The sequence below is a fragment of the Camelus ferus genome, chromosome 25 (assembly GCF_009834535.1).
Source record: "Camelus ferus isolate YT-003-E chromosome 25, BCGSAC_Cfer_1.0, whole genome shotgun sequence".
In the NCBI taxonomy this organism is placed as follows: Eukaryota; Metazoa; Chordata; class Mammalia; order Artiodactyla; family Camelidae; genus Camelus; species Camelus ferus.
The window spans coordinates 3,743,264-3,751,048 of record NC_045720.1 but is presented as its reverse complement, the minus strand read 5'-3'; the positions used below and the strand labels follow the sequence as shown (position 1 = coordinate 3,751,048).

Sequence of the window (7,785 nt, the reverse complement as noted above, 5' to 3'; positions counted from 1 at the left end):
CTAATTATCACAGCAACCAGATGTGACAGGCTCCCTCCCAAACCCATTTAACCATCTCAAAGGGCACCATTCGGGACCCAGGCCTTTTATCATTCTCCAGGCCTGACCCTGGAAGCCTGGAAGATCTCCTTATGCTAATTAGCACTGAGATGTCCTTCCTCCAGGATAATCCGATTATCGAGCCCCAGAGCAGCTGTGGACCGTCACCGTGGAAGCCACATGGAGAGAGCACATCACTGGGGCCGGTCCCCTGGAGTAGTAGCCCCTCCCTACAAACTCTCTGCTGTCTGCATCCCTCTCCCTCTGTATTCTTGAAAACGTGATGTATATAAAGGTGCCTTTCCCCAGGAAACTAAATGCACGTATGTGAAGTGCTCCTCAGTCTTCGAGTGAATGGATAAATACAGGAAAAGAGCCCAGAATTTGAGATGGAAGATCTGAACTCATTCCAGCTATCTAAACTTGGAAGTGTTGCTCTCTGAGATTCAGAGCCCCGCTGATCACTGTGGGGAACTGGACAGGATACCAGAGAGCTCCTTGTCTGGAGTCAGGTTGGTTCACGGGAAGGCTCTGTGACGCTGCTCACTGTTGGCCACTGTGACGGTGCCGGTGGGGCCGAAGGCAGCCGGTGGGGCCGAAGGCAGCCGGTGTGTGTTGAGTGCTGACTGTGTTCCAGCCGCTTCATCGTGCTACTGGCTTGAGATGGGTTAATTCATGTAATCTCAAAATAACTCTGTAAGGGAGCTAAAAACCCAAGGGTTCTGTAAATAATCTGGTCAAAAAACCTGGCTAGAAATGGCATGACATTATTTATGGTTTTTATTTATTTTGGTCTTATGAATATGCATGTCCCCCTGCAAAAACAGTCATGAGTTTTATTAGAGTTCTGCCCTGGACCCTTTCTGGGCATCTTGCAATATTAGCAACAGGCATTGTATTAAAGTTCTAAGCGTTGAAAATATTCTGAGCTCTGGAACATTTCAGGGCCCAAAGCTTTTGGATGAGGGATTTGGGCTTGCGTGTGCCCTGCTCCTTCCAAAGCTGAGAACGCTGGGACTACAGAGGATTTAGGTGCTTTCCCCGAATCAGTCGATGAGAAAGCAGGCAGTGATTTGAGCCAAGGTCTGTCGGACACCATAGGCCATTCTGTTCCCACTGGAGTGTGCGTGTTCAGAGTGATCTGAGGGGCTGAAGGGAAAACCGGGCACATGACCCTTGCGTGCACTTACTGCCTCTGAGGCCTGCGGGTCTCAGGCTAAAGCAGCTTTTATTTATAATCCGTGTCTCCAGGGCAGCTTTGCTTCATTTTAGTTTTGTTTTTAACAAACTTGTTGCCTAATTTAGAATCCAGGAGCAAGTCATCATTAAGTTTTTCTAATACACTTTGGATAAGGCACCTGTCAGGGTCAATGCTGTATTTAGGAAACTGAGCCACATTTATGTGGTCCAATTGGACACCCTGCGAAGAAGTGAGGGAGACATGAAGGGAGCTGACTCGTGATGTTGAGGTGCCCTGGGGCAAGCAACCCTGGGATGCAGTTTCTACTCCTAGCTGTGACAGGGCAAGGGGAGAACAAAGAGCGATTCGATCCCAGAGAGAGCTGGGATTTGCAGGAGAGCCACAGGCGAGGGCTGTGTCGGCGAGGGAGGCAGCCACTGCCAGACCGTGGCCGCATCAGCCTTTTATCCTGCTCTCTGGTTTTCCACCAGTGCTGCCCGATGGCCAAACCCAAACGAGTGAGAGGGCAAGGGACCTGGCCAATGTAACTCAGCAGGATCCGGCCTCACAGAGCACAGCAGGTGGTGGTGAAGACGGACCATGGCTCTCTGGGCCAAGTGGACAGAGACTGTCGAGGGCAGGAGAGGTCGTGCCGTAAGATGGGGTTCTGTGGTCGTCAGGTGCATGAGCCCTGGGCCCAGCATGCCTCATGAACTAGTCAGCTCGGGCTGCTGTAACAAAATGCCACAGACTAGGTGGCTTAAACAACAAATTTTTTGGAGGCTGAAAGTCCCAGACCAGGATGCCAGCATGGTTGAGTTCTCGTTATGGCTTGCAGACAGTCACCTTCTGGAGATCCCCTCACATGGAGGAGAGAGTGAGCTTTGGGGTCTTTTCCTCTTCTCATTAGGGCACTAATCCCATCCCTGGGGGTCCCACCCTCAACTAAGCCCAATTACTTCCTAAAGCCCCCACCTCCAAACACCATCACATTGGGAACTGGGGCTTCAGCCCATGAATGGGGGGAGGGTGGGCACAATTTAGTCCACAGCACCTTGGTCGACTTGAAATTTCCTCATGACATTCATGAATTCACTCATTCATTTAGAAACCTTTTTTTTTTGGCATTTATAATTATCCTCATCCTCCTTTTTATCTCTTTCTTCTAAGGACTACTTCAAATGGGTGCGACACATTTCATTCAGCCATAATAATGAATCGCCTTATGAACGAGGCAGCAGGGGTGTTTTACTACTAACCCACTGAATCAAGGCGGGCAAAATTGTTCTTGTGAAGAGGGTATTAGGTTTATTCAGGAGAAGTGTTTGTACGAGTTTTCTGAGGTAGAGGTGAAATCTCAGCAGAGTCCCGGTGTGAAGCCTTCCGAGGAAGCGGCCTCTGAACTCGCGAGCCCCTTCTTTGAACAGCGTCTGATGGTCTGAGGCGGTGATGGGAGAGGCTCTGCATTAAAGTGGAGGGGTCTGGAGACAGGTGCAGGCTGGAGCCTGGAACGAAAGGGGGGCTGGGATCCGTATCCACGAGGGGGACGGGTGTTAAGGAGGGAAAAATAAAGACAAGCAACCAGCCTGGGCAGAGGCCTGGCTGAGAAGGGGGTTTGGGGGATCTTGGCCCATGTTCATGAGTCGTTTACTCATGGGGGCTGCAATAGGAACCCTCCTTGACATGGAACCTTCGGGGAGGTCTGCTGCGCTCGCTGAGGCGTCAGGGCAGGTGGGCCATCTCAGGGGTGTCTGAGAGGACGAGCTACGTTCCAGGTCGGCGGGGAGTGAAAACTGCTTCCGCACAAGACAGTACGAGAGCTGGGAACAGCTGTGTGGCCTCCTTTATGGACGAGCTCCTCGAGGTTTGGCGAGTATACTACCTAAGGCTGCATTGCTTGTAAGCGGCAGAGCTTCTTAGAGTAGAATTTAGGTTTGTCTGGCTTCAGCGGCTGATTTAGTTACCCTTCTGTGAGGTGTCTGCAGTGATCCACACTGTGCTAATTGCTCTAAGGTGGTGATGTGGGTGAGTCATGAACAAATGGGTTCCTTGGAGAGTTATCCCATTTCCGTAGTCCTAATTCAAAATTTTGAGGTGGGGGGAGAGTATAGCTCAGTGGTAGAGCACATACTTAGGATGCACGAGGTCCTGGGTTCGATTCCCAGTACTTCTATTAAACAAACAGATAAGCCTAATTATCTCAACCTCAAAAGAAATTTTGTTTGAGGTAGCATCAAAGGAGTATTTTCCCCAAATTATCAGAAAGTCTTTTCAACTCTTAGAGGGGAATTTACAGTTGCAATGACCCATTTCTCCTCAAGGCTAAGCAACCACAGTGTTGTGAATGAATATTTCTATGACAACAATCCTTAGTTCCTTTTCCAAAGGTTGCCTCATCCAGTTAATGGTCAGCCTTCAAGAATAGATAAATTAGAAAAAAAAAAGATGATTAGATAAGCATTATTTGAAGGAGTACAACTTTTGAAAAACCATTTTATATGCACAGCATGTTAATCACCAAAAATTTGCCTTCTATTGAGCCAAAGACATGTTGGGACCTGCTGGGAGAGCCCTGGGGAGGAACGTGGGGTGCCAGCCGATGGAGCGGTGGAGTGAACGCCGCCGTCTGGGAAGTGGAAGAGAACGCCCGGACAACGCACTCGTGTGCACAGAGGATCGACGGTCTGCTTCTCACACAACTAAGAGAGAAGACTAATCACGTAGGAAAGTCTGTTCCTGATAAGGAGCCAGGCCCCCTGGGGGGAGACGGCAGTGCCCAGCGCAGCGGTGGGACTCCGGGGCCGGCGGCATCAGCTGGCACGTCTAGCCGGGGAGGAGTGACGGGAGGCACCATCACCACCTCTTTCATTTCCTGGCCGTGGTCCCTTCACTGGGACCCAGGTCACACTGAATCCTTGTCAAAGTGCTGTCCCGTCTCCGGCCAAGGAGCACGAGGAGAGGCTTTGAAGAGGGACCAGTGACAGCTGTGGCTGTGGGAAAGCCACCAACAGAGTTCTAGGGATTCAGCAGAAGAGCCAGAGGCTGCAGGCGGGGACCCCAGACCCACTGTGGATAGCTCAAATTTCCAAACCAGGAAGCAGCAGCACTGGGTCCCCAAGATGCTGGCGCTTAGGGAGAGCAGGGCTGGCTGTGGAGATCTGATTATGAACTGGAGTCACAGTTCCAGATTTTCAAATATTCTTAGAAGTGATCATGTGAATTACTTTCAGATGTGTGCGAAGAAACTGCATGAATGAAGGTGGGCCTGCTGTAGGTTGACTCTCAAGAAGCAGTTTGACTGAAATCAGGTATATTGACCAACGTCTATGTTGAATATGTCCCCAGTGTTTCTCTGTGGTGTCATTACATCATCATCTGTCACATGAACAACAACGAACATGTGAAATACCTAGCAATGAGCTTAAAGACACTGTTTGGAAACAAATAAAAGTCTAAAAACAACTGGAGAGCTGCACCGCGTTCCTGGAGAGCCTCACTCAGTTTTCTGAAAACTACAGTTTGTCCCAAGCTGTTGCACAGCTGTCACGTGTTCTACCTACATCTTTTGTTACTGTTTTGTTTTTTACCTGATGTTCATTTTTTTTCTTTTTTTGAAGTACAGTCAGTTTACAATGTTGTGTCCATTTCTGGTGCACAGCCTCATGTTTCAGTCTTCCGTGTACACACATACATTCCTCTTCATATTCTTCTCCATTATAGGTTACTACAGGATATTGCATAGAGTTCCCTGTGCTGTACAGTAGAAACTGGTTTGTCTATTTTATATATAGTAGTTAGTGTCTGCAAATCTCGAATCTACCTAAATCTTAATGTGGTGTTTATTATTCTAGTTGGTAAAATGACTCTAAAGGAAATCTGAAAACATGAACGATTTTATAAAAGAAGATGATTTTATAAAAGAAGATCAGTGGAGGGGGTCCTGGCCTGTGATTTGGCACATTTACCAAAATCCTGAAATAATTTATCCACTGTGGTGCTGGTATAGGAGAGAGAAGACGTAACGGAAAGAGACATAATCCATTATTTAAACTTTAACATGTGAAAGGTAGTGGTTCACATTTGAAGTTAAAATGATAATTTGGTCACATGTTGAATAGTGCTTTGAAATTTGGCTGTAGGAAAAATCTAATATGTAAAATTAATTGCAGAGAGGGTAAGGCTTTGACCATAAGATGTGGCATAATAACAAGAGAGAACAGACCTTATAAAAACAGGTTTGATGTTTAAAAATGGCAGCTAGAAAGATGGATGGATTTACTAAATGAAACATTCATGCAGTATTTCAAGCAGGCTTTTCTTTTATTCTAGCAAAGCAATCTTTATGTCCCTCATTAATGTTGTTTATTTAAATTGTATTTGTTTCATGCTTTTGTCTCTATTTCGATTATAAATTTTATTTGGTTTTATAGTTGACTCCAGAAGTTTGTGCTTAATTTTCTGCACAAAAGGTAATACAGCTTTCAAATGTCCTGCCCCTTTGAATACAACTCATTGGAAATGAATGCTGGACCATCTCGGTACCTGGGAGGAGACCCCATATCAGTTCCTTCCACCTTGGGGGCCTCAGTTTCCACATATTAAAAATGAGAGGTTTGAACATGGACTGTAGTCCTCAGACTTTATGGGGCAGAAGAATCACTCGGGGAGGCTGGTGGACACGCACATACAGGTCTCCAGCTTCAGAGAATCTGAGTTAGCAGTCTGGTGGCCCCGCAGACTCTGCCTGGAACACGAATTCCAGACCATCCAGGAGTAGGTGTGTTCTGGTCACACATTCAGAAATGCCACCCTTAAGCAGTGGGTTTTTTAAAAAATATTTTTCATTAAATTAAAGTAATTAATTAATCAAATGAAGATACTGGGGATTGAACCAGGACCTCGTGCAGGCTAAGCACACGCTCTACCACTGAGCTATGCCCCCCACCCCCTGGCGTGGTGCTTACGCTGGATGCACAGCAGAATCACCCAGGAGCTCTGAAATCGTGTTGATGTCTCGGGCTGGACCTAGATGGTGCAGACTTGCCCGCGTACAGGTTTTGTTTAAGAAGCTCCCTCGGTAACTCTAGGTGTAGTCAGGATTGGAAACCGCTGCTCTCAGTAGATGACTTGGATCCTTTGCAGTCTGAACCCATCACGTAAGCAGGTAGCTCTGGGTCTGTTCTGTGTTGGTCTCAGCGTATCGACGGTGATGCTGTTGTTCAGAAATGCCTGTGGACACTCACCTGAGCCAGCACCGCCTGCGGCAGCTTCCACAGACACTTCCCTGACTGGAGCCAGTGATGCGGCTGGAACAGTGCTCCTGGTTATTGTGACTGCAAGATGCAGTCAGCATCAACTATCAGGGGACTTTGAAAAAAATTTTTTTAAAGTAAGGTTTCTTACTTGCAGGTCCTGGAAGGTACAGTGGCTGGCCTGGGGCCACACAGGAGGTCATGGGTTGAGAGCGCATGGCCCTGGGTTCTGCCTTATTGTGGTCAAGGGCGAGGTGCCTAGGGTTTTGCAGGTTTACTCTTCATTGGAGAATTTAAAACCTCAGAGGGAAAGGGTGGCAGAGGGATACATTAGGAGTCTGGGGTTAACAGATGCATGTGACTATATATAAAACAGATAAACAACAAGGACCTACTGTATAGCACAGGGAACTACAATCAATTTCTTATAATAAAATATAATGGAAAACAATCTGGAAAAGATCCATATATGTATGTACATGGACAACTGAATCACTTTGCTGTACACCTGAAACTAACATTGTACAGCAACTCCACTTCAGTAAAAAACAAAATTAATAGAAAGCTCAGAGTGGGAATCAAAGTGCAGGAAGGGGAGCACGAGCAGTCGGATGGTCAGGTGCCTGGGTCGCCCGGGGCTCTCTGAACAGGGGGTGTCAGGCTGCGGCAGCCTGGCTCTTCCTCTCTCTCGTGTAGCGGGCTGTGTGTTTTTTCGAGGTGGATGTCTTTGAAGTGGATTCCTAGGCAATCCAAAACTTAATGTCAGCACGGGCACTACTGTAAAAAAAACAAACCAAGAAAACCTCAGCTGGCAGATGCTTGCACAACAGGGTCAAAAAATAAGCCTGGAAAGAGAGGTAGGTGGTGATGGTGCCGGATCTCATGTGACAGAACGATGAGGGAGGGCGGGAAAGGCGGGAAGGGGGTACAGGAGGGAAGGGAAACGGATTCCTTTACTGTCATTCATGTCATCTCCGTCAGTCCTGCCAGTTAGTAGTATGTTCTTGTCCCAAAGAACAGGCGAGGGAAAGCTTTTCAGAGAAGTGACGTGACTTATTCCCCATCTTGCAGACGGCGAGTGGCAGAGCCAGGGTTTGAACTCGTGTCTGTTTTCCCCCAAGAGCCCAGCGACCACACTTCTCTGGGAATCAGAAAGTAGGTGGGGGGTCCCCGCACTCCTTCCGGCTCACTTGGTCCTTATGCCTGGAGGGTAAATGGTGTTCCAGCAGTTTCCCTGGATGCCTCTGGGATGGAAAAAATAAAACACAGGCTAAACCAAGTAAAACAAGACCGTCTCACTAATGAAAGAAAATT

General features: G+C 47.5%; 1 non-coding gene across 1 annotated transcript; it reads left to right on the top strand.

The window, feature by feature from the left end:
- Positions 1-3,320: 3,320 nt before the first annotated feature.
- On the top strand, positions 3,321-3,392 carry TRNAP-AGG. The gene has a single exon. It is a non-coding gene; the product is annotated as a tRNA-Pro (tRNA).
- The last annotated feature ends 4,393 nt before the right edge of the window (positions 3,393-7,785 follow it).